We start from the raw sequence: 14046 nt of genomic DNA, 5'->3' as shown, positions 1-14046 counted from the left end.
TTTCTTTTACAGCTAACAACATCCGCTTCCAGAGGGTAAAGGCCTGGTTCTGGCATGTACTAATACCTCTGTCAATGGCTGAGTCCCTAGCAACGCCACCCAGTTGGCGAGCTTCTCTACTATCCAGCCACACACTGTTGGCCCCATTGTCCCAACATCGAAGTAACCAAGTGGCAATAGGCTCATTTGGGTGACGTGAAAAGTCTTTTCTCAGACTTCGAATTTCATTCATTTTCAGAGATCGATCAACAATGGTAACGATATCTTGCTCACCTCTTACTCTTTCAGGACTTCTTGTTGCCCTCATTGGCGCCGGTGACCGTGGTCTTACTGAGGGCCCCTCCCCTGGACTTAGGGGTGCTTCTTGTGGATCTTGGAGCCACTCCTCTGGACCTCTCTCCTCTTCTTTCTTCTCTTCTAACTGAGTCGAGATTCGTTTCATTTTCCGTCCTCTTACAGGGGCAAGTGACATCAATTGTGGTGCTTCCTGTAGTTGATCAGGTTGGTCAGTTCCAATGCTCTCATCCTCCAGTTCAGCTCGGAGCCTGTCTCGTTCGATTATGAGAGTATCTAGCTCAGATTGGAGGGTGTCTTGTTGAGATTGAAGACTGTTGAGTTTGGATTGCAGGGAGTCTCTCTCAATTCGGAGGGCATCTCTCTCAGATTGGAGGCTGTTTCTCTCGACCAGGAGACTCTCTCGCTCATTTTGCACTGTTTCCCTGAGACTCTCCTTTTCAATTTCACAAACTCTCTCCCTCTCCAGGATAGTATTGAATAAGGCCCGGTAAGCATTAGCCAGGCCCCAAACAATTTGGGCCTCCTCAGATCTTCCTGAGCCACGACATTCCTGTCTCAAATATCTGTTTAAATTTTCAGGGTCTTTCAGGTGTTCTGGAGTAAAGTTCCATGACACCGAAGATTTCCATCTCTCTAAAGTCTCCCCCAGGCCTCTCCACATTCCCTGCCACTCAGTATTTACTGGTTTTGGGGCAGACTTCCTCAAAATATAATAAATACTAATACTAAGTGAAATGGTGAGCAGTACATTCACGGAGATTAATAACGTGATCAGGTGAGCATTGAAAATCCGCATAAAGAATTCAAAGGAGAGGCTGGAAACCTGCTTAAAAATCCCCAACCCTGTAAAATTAGCAGCTCCCTCTGGAATGGTATGCCACATAATATGCAGATGCCACATAGTTATTTCCATCCATGTTTTCAATTGGCTATATATACCTATTGCTCCATAGAGCAAAGTGGTGAACTTAATTAAGGCCCAGTATGTTTTTAGCATTAAGAAAGAAGAGACAGTGGCATGCAGCCCCTTAAAAGGCAGTTTCAGTAGAGAAAGCATTTTTTTCTTTTTTTTTTTTCTTTTACAGAAACAAGATAGCAAGGCTCAAAGTTTACAAATATCCTAGAGTATTGGCCGTCCGCCTGGACTTTTCAAGGTCACGCTTTCAGACAGTACTGGTGAAACAGATAAACTTTCCCAATGAAGCTGTCTGAGAGCGGAGAGAGAGATTTGTTCAAAAAGCTAAAAAGCAACTTATGCCCGCATTCTCCACCAAGAATGTCAACGGTTTACGGGCTGGTTCGGCCCGGTTCCGTGACTAGAAGGGCGGAGGGATCCGCGGATCCGCGCCCCCGGAAAAAAAAGAAAATAAGGGACCCCGAAATAATTGAAAACAGTGGCAACAATCTGAGGTAAAACAAAGTAATTTACTAAATATGGTATCAACAGAATTTTATAAGGAGAGAGAATGTGAAATTGATAGTGGATCGGCCTTACCACAACGCTGAGATGAGAAGCGCAGGCAGAGAAGCGCAGGCGAGAAGCGCAGGCAGAGAAGCGCAAGCGAAGCAGCGCAGGCAGAGAAGCGCAAGCGAAGCAGCGCAGGCAAAGAAGAGAGCATCAGGTGACCTTGCCGGGAGTTATATCTCCTCGCTGACCGCAAAGCCCCCTGGGGAAACGTAGCTGCTCTTCTCCGCTGGACAGGCACCCGGAACTTGAGCATCAGCAGTCAAACCCCCAGTACATTGCATGATGTTATGATGTGGAATACCGATAATGAAAAATCATGAAACCATGACATCTGGAGTGGAAAATTCCTCATTGTCTAGGAGTCCTCTACGTAGACTGCTGAAAAACATATAGAAAACCCTGTGAACTGTGAAACTGGATTGTTTGCAATAGAATAACACATAAAAGAAATGGCTTAAAAGAATAGGGAGGCTCTCAGTAGTTGGAAAAGCAGATCACTGTAGACTGAAGGGAAGAGGTATCCACTTCTTAGTACCTATCAAGTTCATTAAGAACTTCTGAAATTACCTAAATTCATAAATTAGCTGAAGGTTTACCAAATCACACATTTCTAAAAAGAGCAAACAGGATAAATAGGATATTCACCTATATTCTATCTCACCTCTTTCTTGCCCAGTCAGCTGATATTTGATGCTCAGAATGGTTCCTTCTCCTACTTTTCCTGATGGACTTTCAAATGGCATTTCCTGAACATGGTGTTTAGGGAAAAAGGAATCAGTCATTTCTATTTGATGTTGTGTTCCTCAAAGCTGGAAGTTCCAAAGGAGTAGAAATCATTATGATAGTCAGTGACAAAGTATAGGAATCAAGAAGAATTAGATCTTATAAGTAAAACCTTACCTTTGAGATTCTCTTTCAGTGCCTTATTATTTTCACATTTTTTAAATTTCACTACCAACATCATGATAAAGTCTTAAAAGGATTGGATTTCAAAATAATAATTAATCGAATCTCAAAATGCAACAAAAGAAATAACGTTATTTTCTCCCATTGAATCACTTCAACGGGAAGAAATTATGCAGTCTATTCCAACAACTGATAGAACCAAGCAACACATAGGAGACTCTCAATGCCAGAGGCACAGTTATTGCTGTCAGCAGAGATTTAACAGAAATGATATTTTTTACTGCTTAACTTTTAGAGTTTCTTAAATATCACTTAAAAAAATGAGAACTATGTGCTAGTGTCTCCTCTTTTCCAAAGTACAGCTGTAGAGATCAAATAAAGAGCAATGTTAGAAAATTAGCCCGGAGGAAGAATGATTAGCTGAGTGAAAAATAAACCACAACAAAATACAAGCAGAATTGGTTCAGTGTAAACCAAGTAACTCATCATGCTGGGGGTAGGCCGTCTGAGACAAGGCACTTTACCTGAATTGGTAGGCTTATTTGGGATTTGGATACCAAAGATTAATAATGTCCACTGGTAATGTTAGTAAGGTACAATTGCAATTGTTTTGTAAATAACTGGGACGGAGAAAGACAGAATGACTATAAAGGCCACAAAGAACATGATACTGAAGGAGAGTTCAGCTAATTAGAAGAAATCCTGAAGAATTTCCTTCAGCATTCAATGCCTCTGGTCGCTGTTTCCAAACCTCTACATTTCAAGCCTTTAAAAAAAGCAGAAGTTTTCCCCAGAATGGGTGTGAATATACGTGTGTGTTTGCAGAAGAGAAGATAACACTACCAGGGATATCCTAAGCACAGAAATATTTGAAGGAATCAACATCAACACACAGTACAGTAGTCCACAAGGAACCTCACACCTCCAAGAGTCATTACTACTTCATGTTCTCAATCTGGCCCATAAGAACCTTCCCACTATCATATTTTTGAAACTTCTCAATTAATAATTGATCCACGATGCTTTTTTCTGTCTCTAAGCTACTACTCAAAGTCAATCTCCTTCTCCAGGTAATTGTTCTACATGTAATTTCACCAAAGCGTATCATAGTACTCTTTTTTTTCCCAAGAAAACAAAAACAACAAAACATTTAGCAGATGTATCATCATATGTGCACTAAGGCATAACTGTTTAAGGTGTCTCTTCTGTACCTCCAATAAGGGACTTAAAAAAAGAAGTCTGTCAAAAAGATATTGCTGAAAAAGCCAATCATCTAAAAATATTTGCAGAATCACAAAATCAGTTAATTCCTGAGATTTATGTGGTAGGGAATAGAGTGCTTTGCAGGGAGATAAACATTTTTATTGGAGGGGTCTAAGTTAGATGTGCAGCAGCAAATGGAGAAATTACACATATGATGTCAGGCTCATTTGTGCTCTAGTGAAGCACTGGTCTGTGATAGGTTTTGTGTTGTATTACAAAGGTGGCATGAATTTCACTCTGTACTTCAAAAGTTACATTATAGCTTCACCATAAGCTAGTGAGAAACAAGGCTACTCTCTGATTTTTTTTATGCCAGCTCCACTAAAGCATACGACATATATATAGTATAAAACATAATTTTTCTTTTTAAAAACTTCATTTCCTTTTGATTAGAGAAGTTCAGCTAATGAAAGCTATGGAAAGATTAGACAAGGAAAAGCAGTGGAGTCAAATTAACAAAACACAGCTTACATTAGGTACTGGCAAAAAAAAGAACACGCTTTGAGGAGGTTGAGAAAAGAGATGCAGCATCTTAAAGTGAGGGCTCAGAGCTGACCTCACAAGCTGTCCTCACATTTTCCTGCAGATTCACTGTGGGATTTAGCATAAGCAGTCTAATATCTTTAAGCTTTAACATGCCTAGCAGCACTCAGAAAACAACAGTGATTCCATACCTCCCAAAGACATTAGAACTGAAATGTAGATGACAATGAGCCGAAACCTGGATATTCTTTTACATCAGACCTTCTAATTCCATTATTCCTACATCTGAGAAGTCCTGCTACAGCCTGGAATTACAGTGAATACACCAAGTAGTTCTCAGAGGGTGCAGCTGACATCAGCTTTGCACTTGTTCAATGCAGTGCATCTCCCTCTAACAGAACATGAGAAGATCCATCATAGACTAGTTTGCCCGAGAGAGAATTGCACTTACCTGAAAGCCATCTCAAGTATAACTCTAACCTTTAAACCAAATGTACAAGGCTAAATTTCCAAATATAAATCCTGTCTTTTCCCTATGCTCAGAGTGGACTGTAGGATCTCAGATATCTTTTTTTTTTACACAGACTCTCTCTCTCAAAGCTTTTCCTTCCAACTGTACTCAAAACTATTGTAAGAAATACTGACTTCTTCCCATTTGTAACTGGTTCTCTCATTAACATGGCCATACATCTAACAAAGGATATACCTCTAAAATGAGTCTGTCTCATGGGACTAGCAGGGCATCAGTTGGGGAGGTAGTGAGCAATTGCTTGTGCATCACTTGTTATATACATTTATGTGTACATATATAGATAGATAGATAGTCATAGCTATTATCTTTTCCCAATCCTCTATCTTAGTAAATAGTTTCATATCAACCCACGAGTTCTACTTTGGCTTTTTTTTTTGTGATTCTCTCCCCATCCCATCAGGAAGGAGGGAGACGTCAACGAAAGACTGCATGGTGCTGAGCCACCTGCCACCTGCCAGGTTAAACCACAAGCATCTTCAAATCTTTCTAGGGACTAAAACTGGGTGAAATTTTACAGACATAATTTATTGTTTCCTATTCCCTGTTTGCAATGAAGTTTGCTTAAGATTGAATGAAATCATGGACAAACATGTTTACTTCAGTGAGGTCAGTCCCCATCTGTGTAGGAGCATAGATATGTAAAACTCCCCATATTAGCAGGAGAGAGATAAGGAAAGATGGGCTGAATCATGCCTGAGATGTGCTTATCTCTTTCCTCTTGAAAGCCATTCTAAGGTGATCGTGCTTTTCACTCAAGTTTTTCAGCTGTGTCCAATTAGATTAGATGAGTAAAGAAAATTATCCATTTTTTAACATTACCATATTAGTATGTAGTCGAGACAGGTAGAAATCAATATCAGATGTCTCTGCTATCATGTACAGCATGTATCCTCATGCAGAGGTTACAGGTATTATTTTCTGAGCACTAAGGATTGCACAAAACTCCTTACTTTATGTAGTGAAGAAAGCTCTCTATTTTAGGAACTGTGTTGGTATAGACTCTAAATCATACTTGATATATCACCTGAGAATCGGAAGCAACTGGGAAAAAGAAAAATAAACACACAAAATAAAATATTGTCTTATTAGTCAATAAGACAAAGCAATAACTCACCATACTGGTGTATGTCATTGCCTTTTTCTTTCACAATTAACATATGCAGCCTCAAATGAATTATTTAAGAACTGCAAATCCCAAGAAAACAACAAAGACAGAAAATCTAAAACCACTCAATATTCTCTGTTTTAGTACAGCAGCTGAAGGTACCTTGAAGGGCAGGCAAATTTTGACCCTGGAGACTTTTGCTGGCTTGCTGAGTTCTACTGAGTTAAAACCCCTTCAGACTAAGAGTTTCAAGACAGAGCTATAAGCTTAACTATGGTGTGCTTAAGGCGGGCACAACTATGATAAAAGAAATAACCCTAGTGTTCTTTATGGTTATTTCCTAAAGCATTCATCTTTATAAGAGCTTCAATTAAAGGAATAGCTGAGAAATGCAGCACCAACAGTAAAATATCACTCTTTAGTACTTTTTGGCCTATGGCTTCTGATTCAAAATTTTTAAAAAAATGCAACATCTGGTGCACAATCTTAAAACATGATTAACTCAGAAGGGCTTTTTATTAACAAAAAAAAAAAAATAAAAAAACAAACAAAAAAAAACATTTCTAGTTCATGGGCCTGACTTGTGTCCACTGAAAGAAATAACTGCTAAAATTCCCAGTGACTTGAAATAGGCGGTATCTTGCCCTTCATAGGATCACAGTTGCTTACTAACCTACAACCTACATCCCTCATTACAGTAGGTACTGTCTTTCCAAATATTTCGTGACACAATTCCTTAGCAACTTTCCTACAAGATCCCTGTCTAGAATAGATAGCTAATCACTTAAACACAAAACTCCTCTGAGATAAAAGACCTTTAAGGCATTAGATTATACTACCAGACTTTACCTAACTGAGGTCTGAGTCCTATTAGCTTGGTTCACGCATGCAAGTGCTAAATTACCATGACAAAGAAGCTGTTATTTAATTCCTCAGTGACATTGTAACCATAAAAACATTTTGAATGTAGGAGAAAGCTGAGCTGGACTAGACTGGAGCTGATAAAAGTCTCAAGCAAAGGGAAGGCCATGAGTGTCCTATCCAGTCATGTCTAAATCACACACTGGAGGACAGACAACCAGTGATATCAGACACAATCTAGGGTGGACTCATTCAGCATCCGGCTTCATAAAATTGATCTGGTTGTTGTATCTTTTTAAATGCTTTGTTCGTACAGAATAGAAATCACTGTCTTGAAAAGTACTTCACATGGAGTGTCTCCATGCTTGTCAGAACTGGGTCTTTTCAGAGAGAAAAAAGAAATATTCTTTTCCTGATGAGCAAGTCCCCTCACAGAAACAAGGAAAAAACTTTGACAGGCTTAGCACCTTTGCAACATACATGTAACTGGATGTTACTGGATCTCTTTTTGGTATTTTCCTTTCAGTGCGCTGAGATGGTTTCAGTGTCAGTATTTCAAAAGCCTATTTCTCTTTCTGAAACCGCTTTAATACACAAACCTCCATACATAAACAGAGTATTCTTTTTACTGTATAAAAAAGAAATTTTTAACTTGAAATCATACTTCTATCTAATAGGTCACATCAAACACCTCTTAAGCTTCTACTACAGCTTTCTTCAATTACTTCCTCAGTATTTCAATTAGTATAACTTGAAATTGCAAACATTAAAATTGCGTTATAAAAGGTAGAATTAAACTTCTCAGGTAACTTTTCTTATGATAAATAATTCTCTTTTGGAAGTAGAATTGCTCATTTAATCACCACAAAGATCATGGTGTTTTCTGTGTTATGTGTTCCAGCACTGTAAACTTAGTTGTTCCTTGACTATTTTCAGTATCATATTCTCGACAAAGATTTTGTGGATGTGGAAAAAAATTCCAACATGTATTCAACATCAATGATAAACAGAGATTAAAGTCTCACAGATCAAGTAGATGTTGCAAAATAAAAAGAATGGGAACTATTCACACCATGCTCTTCAAGCAAGTAACTTCAGTCAATTTCAGAAACTAAGATCTGTATGTTTGGAGAAAAAGAGGTAGGTGACTAGATGGAGCAAAGTAGGTAGTCCGCATATTTTATTTGGAGGCCAAAGAAAGCTGTCTAGATATCTGTAAAATATCCTGGAGGTGTTTCAAAACAGTGTGAGTTGCAGGAATGCCTTTTCTTCCAAACCATGTGAGGAATGTGTCTGACACATGAAAGTACAGATGGAGAGAAGGTTTGTCATTGAATGTAGAAAAAATGGCTCCCATTGACACTCATCAATACTTGCTGAACATTTTTGGAGACCGAACAGTGGACATGACCACAGTGAGATGGTAGGTGGTGTGTTTTAGCAGTGGCAGCAGAAACGTGAAAGACAAGCCACATTTCAGCCATGCAGATTTTGATGAGTATGGCATCCAAGCTCTCGTTCACTGTTAGCAAAAATACATAAGTAATGGTAATGACTCTGTTGAAAAATACTATTTTGTAGTTGAGAATTTACTCTATCAGATAGTGTTATTGTGCTCTTTGTTTCCATTGTCGTTTCCATGGAAATAAATAGGAAACATTACTTCCATCTATGTACATTACCAGCAGTTTTTATGGGGTTTGCTGGTACTAGGTAAATAATATTCTACTACACAACAGGAAAAAAAATAAAAAGTTTAATATATCAAAATTCCCACTTATGCTTAGAAGGATTCATAAGCCTTCATAAGCTATAGGAAAAACAGCACCCAGAACAGAACTGACTCAGACAGAGGTCCAGTTGTGGTTGCAAAGTTGTTTTTCATTTGCTTGTAATACCTCACCCCTACACCTTGCAGAAGCTTTACCAACAGCAGCAACTCTGCACAAGGGGCCTTAGACATTTCAGATGGTGCTTCATGTCTTCAACTTCAGCATGTTAGCACAGCTCACTACTTGAGAAATATTCTGAGTCTCTTGAAGCATGAAGCAAATGAAGTGAAAGTTTCTATAACAAATAGGGCAAATCTAGAGTGATGGATGATACAGTATCTTAATGACAAAGTTAAATTTAAATTTCATGCTTTAAATTTCAGGTATTGCAGGCGGAAAGGGCACTCTGATTTCTCTGTGTACAGTTTAAATACAGCAATCCACGTTATTCTGAGACTGGGACAACTGAGCACCCCTTTTTTACTTCCTTAAGCTAAGTCAAACCTAAATGTTTCTACATTTCAAACATGAAACAGTGCTCTCTCTCCAGAGATAGAAAACTGAGAAGAGAGTGAGGTCTCTCACTCACTTCTATTCACTCCCTTCACATATCCAAGGAGGGCAACAAATAAAGTAACTATTTTTTTTAAACACTCAAATGTTGTCTAAAACATCAAACAAAGCACACATTATATTTACCTTGTTAAAGAGAGGGCCTTCCTCTTGTAAAAAGCTATCAATTTCCCAGCCTGCTGTAGGCAATTCCTAAAGGAGCTGGTGCTTCCTTGAGGAAAGAAGAACTTCTGAGATTGAATATTCAAGCAGAGGTAAATTAATCCAATCTATAAATCTGCAAATATATATCTAAAATAAATAAAGATCTGTTCCTCACTCCCATGGTAAGAAGGCTAGCTCTTTGAAGTCTGTGGAAAAACTTTATTCAATACTGTACAGATAAAAAAGAGTGAGCAGGTATTTTTTTTTATCACAGATGAATTGCCTGATTTTAATAACTGCTAAGCACCTGCAGTTTTTATACAAGTGGAAAATGAATTTTTCCAGAAAAAAAAAAAAAGGCCAAATTCCTTTTTCTGAAAATCTTTGACAATAGGTGTTGTGATCATCAGAAGAGCAGCATATCCAGAACATCAATATGATGAGCAAAAACATCATCCATGTTTAAAAAATCATTTCTCTATAAATGAAAGTATGTAAAAGAATGACACAAATCCAGATGTAATTTACCCAACAGAACCATCTCAGTTTGCTTCTATGGCTCCTTATCATGTGTATGGAATGGAATGGAATGGAATAGAATAGTTGAGAGATTATTGAGTCCAACCAAAAGAATAAGCATGTTACTAAGGACATTATCCAAATACCTCTTGAGAACTGACAGGCATGGGATATCAGCCACCTCTCTAGGAACCCTATTCTAGTGTTTGACCACCTTCATGGTAAAGAATTTTTTCCTCATGTGCATTCTGAACATTCTCTAGCACAGCTTTGTGCTGTTCCCCCATGTTCTAAGGCACGCAGTCAGGTCCAAAACTAATGGCCACTATTTATTTCCATGGAAACCTCAATCATGCCTCCATTCCTGGAGGTATTCAAAGTCAGGCTGGACATGGCTCTGGGCAGTCTGGTCTAGTGGTTGGCGACCCTGCATAGGGTCAGGGGGCTGAAACTAGGTGATCATTATGGTTCTTTTCAATCCAGGCCATTCTAGGATTCTATGAAACTGCAACAGAGACGAAGAACACAATTAGAGCATTTGATAAAGCAAATTCTCTGCTACAACGCACTATTTTTCAAAATAGCTATTATTTAACATTCTTTACCATTAGCTATACTTTTTCACCAGTGATGAACAAGAGCTGGCATGGCAGATTCATAAAAATCTGCACCAGCAGAGCGTAACGGTCACCACTGCTGAAATGCACCACACACTGCCTCACTGCACCCACATCTGCTGTTTCATCTCCACATAAATAGAGCAAGTATTGATGAATGTCAGTGGGTGCTATTTTTTTCAAATGGAGGAATTAAATTATATACCTTGTGGATGTGTCAGCCATATTTTGTCAGATTGCCCCTCTGCTGCCATCTGTCACACAGCAACAAAATATAATGCAATTTTGGTGAGAAGATTCAACCTCTACTACCATACCACCAACATCCGTCTCTGAAGTCATGGCCCAACATAATAAAATAGGAGGCATTACTTAGGCTTTACTTTCAGACTGGCCCTGTTACATTTTCTCTTCAGGGCTTATTCGACCCTATGTATTAGTTTTGTCCCACCTCATCAGCACAATCACAGAAATAATTACTGAATATCTCTCAGTTTCAACTTTTGTAAAACACTGTTTCTAACACAGTTAACAGAAGTGCTAGCCAGAGAGCCAGACAAACTCAAGTAGTGGGCCCAGGAGAACCTCATGAGGTTCAACTAGGCCAAGTAAAATGTCTTGCAACTGCCACTATTAATACAAACTGGAGTCATATTGTAAAGCACAGTCCTCCTGAAAAAGTTCTTGGGTTCCTGGTGATGGAAAGCTGGACATGAGCCAGCACTGTGATCTTGCAGCCCAGAAAGCTGACTGTATCCTGGGCTACATCAAAAGAAGAGTGCCTAGCAGTGCAAGGGAGGTGATCCTGCTCCTCTGCTCTGTGCTGGTGAGACCTCACCTGGAGTACTGAATGCAGATGTGGACTCCTCAGTACAGGAAAGACATGGACCTCTTGGAGCACATCCAGAGAAGGGCCACAAAATTGCCCCAGGGGATGAAACACCTCTCCAGCAAGGACAGGCTGAGAGAGTTGGGGCTGTTCAGAGAAGAGAAGGCTCTAGGTGTCCAGATAGCAGCCTTTTGGTATCTAAAGAAGGGCTGTAATAAAAAAGAGGACAGACTCTTTAGCAGGGTTTGTGGTGATAGCATATGGGGTGCGCATAGAGGTTGTGGATGCTCCATCCCTAGAGGTGTTCAAGGCCAGATTGGATGGGGCCCTGGGCAGCCTGGTCTAGTATTAAATGGGGAGGTTGGTGGCCCTACATGTGGCAGGGGGGTTGGAGATTCATGATCCCTGAGATCTCTTCCAACCCTGGCCATCCTATGATTCTGTGCGGAAAAGGTTTCGAACTAGAAGAGGGGAGATTTAGATTGAATATAAGGAAGAAGCTTTTTTATAATAAATGTGTTAGGCACTGGCACAGGTTGCCCAGAGAGGTGGTGGATGCCCCATCTCTGGAGACATGCAAGGACAGGCTGGACTGGTTCTGAGCGGTCTGATTGGATTGGCAATGTTCCTGTTCATTGCAGGGCAGTTGGGTCAGATAACCTTCCAACTCAAATGATACTGTGATTCTAAGAAGACATAAGCCATTAGAAAACTGCTGATAGTGCCACTCCCTTCCCCTGTCCAAAACAAATAAGTAAATTGCATGCTGTCCTTACTCATAAAAAGAAAAGAAGAAAGAAAACAAATGAACTAAGCAACAACAACAACAACAAAAACATTCTTATGAAGGATGGAAAGAAAGAAAAATGTTTGCATTTTCAATTTATTTCTTTGGGATCCTCACCCTCATACGACTTTGGAGACAAGGGCTGAAACACAGCACAGTAGATACTGACATTGGCATTTGTTTCTTCAGTGTAGGTAGGATAGGGGAATTCACTGTCTGCTCTCCTGTATGCTTATTTCTTGAAGAAGCAAGGGACTTTCTGATAGTTTTTGTTGGGGTGGTGTAGGGAAGCAATAAATTGAGGGCATGTGACTGCCAACTTTCACAATTTCAATTATTTTAAATAAGCAGGAATTCCTCACTTTCTCAGCTGTTTTTTTCTAGGTGTTTGCAACCTGTCCAACCATTTCAACACTATGGAAATGCAGAATTATTTCAGTTAGTAGTGGCTTTAAGTTCTTTTTCTTTTTCTTTTTAATCAGAATATCTGAAAAGAAAATATTGTTATTTTCTCCTCTATGAGAAACAGATAATTGAAAAAAAAAAAAAAAACAACACTTATGAAAAAATATTTAATTAAAATTATAATGAAAATTAATAAAGAAAATGTATTGTCTTGCTTTAAAATAAGAAGTAGAGGCTGTAAATGAAGTCAATGATCTATTTCATACAAAGCTTCTTGTCCAATGATTTCAATCACTTCATTCGGTGAGCTGCCAGAAAGATAAATTCTGTTTTATAGAAAAAATATAGGGTATACATACATTTATAAATTCAGTATTTCTGATGGTTATTCTCCTAGAATAGTTGAAATCCCATAAAACTTTAGGAAACAGAAAGAAACAGAAGACATTAAAAATGAAAGATCTTACCATTGTAGCTGTATTGAGATTCAAAAGGTATAAAAAAAAAATTAAGTAGCAGAAAATTTAGATACATCCAGAATCAATGTTCAGCTCATACTCTGAACATAAAAGATAATTAATAGTTGAAAGATCCTATGCAAAAGCATGGCTTCTGAAGTCTGGACACACAGTTGTTTTCATTTTCCTATGATTTGCTCTGACTCAATAAGCAGCTGTGGGCTTGGGGCAGAACTTGAGGTCCGTTGAGATCTGACCTGCAAGATGGCAAACCAAATGATCACAGCTGTCCTAATGCAGCCTTTACATAACCTCTGAACCTTTGACAACAGTGGCATGCATGTCTGAATAGAGACTGAATACAGAAAGAGAAAGAGGATTGTGGTAAATGTCACAAGAGCCTTTGGAGCCACCTAAGAAACCATCCAAATGTGAACTTTAAGTCCTTCTCATTTGGGGAAATATTTTAAGTACATGTTAAATTTCAAGCATGCATTGAACTTTCTTGTTCTTCATGAGATTCAAGTACTATGATTAAATATCTATTTTATTGCCTTCAAGAGGATTTTTTTTTTCCTAAATTGGGATCTGGATGCACTAAGTTAATTTTTAGCTGCAATTATGTTTTGTTAGAATATAGAATATATAGAATATACAGAATATATAAAATAGATAGAATATATAGTAGGGAGAAATATGCCTTGCTTGCTTCTGTTTGTCAAGGTTTAAAAGGCTTCTTAACACCTAACTTCCTACCTAAATCTCAGATCTGATTTTGAAACAAGATTTTAATTTTTTAAATTATTTTTATTTGGCTTATAAAACACAGGAATTGTTTTTTGAATAGGACTGAAAGATCAAGCCTATATGTATTCCAAATTTAAAAGGCCACACACCTGTCCTTCTTCTCACATCAGTGAGAAATTGAAAGAAATCCATTGGTTTCAGTGGACTTATATAAGTGGATCAACGTCCATATCAGCTAATGTGAAATTAGAGAAGTGTCTGAAAAATTAAACAGCCAAGA

General features: G+C 38.6%; 1 protein-coding gene across 1 annotated transcript in view; it reads right to left on the bottom strand.

The window, feature by feature from the left end:
- Nucleotides 1–1703: 1703 nt before the first annotated feature.
- Nucleotides 1704–14046, bottom strand: part of ABCA13 (ATP binding cassette subfamily A member 13) — a 196859-nt gene continuing 184516 nt past the window's right edge. Inside the window, exons 62-64 of the mRNA XM_085219910.1 lie at nucleotides 9387–11578; nucleotides 2427–2574; nucleotides 1704–2143 (exon numbers count right to left, since the gene is read on the bottom strand). The gene's annotated coding sequence lies outside the window, so the exon portion shown is untranslated. The remainder of the gene's footprint in view (nucleotides 2144–2426; nucleotides 2575–9386; nucleotides 11579–14046) is intronic.

Source organism: Meleagris gallopavo, chromosome 3 (assembly GCF_905368555.1).
Source record: "Meleagris gallopavo chromosome 3, MGAL_WU_HG_1.1, whole genome shotgun sequence".
In the NCBI taxonomy this organism is placed as follows: Eukaryota; Metazoa; Chordata; class Aves; order Galliformes; family Phasianidae; genus Meleagris; species Meleagris gallopavo.
This window is presented reverse-complemented; position numbering and strand designations above follow the sequence as displayed.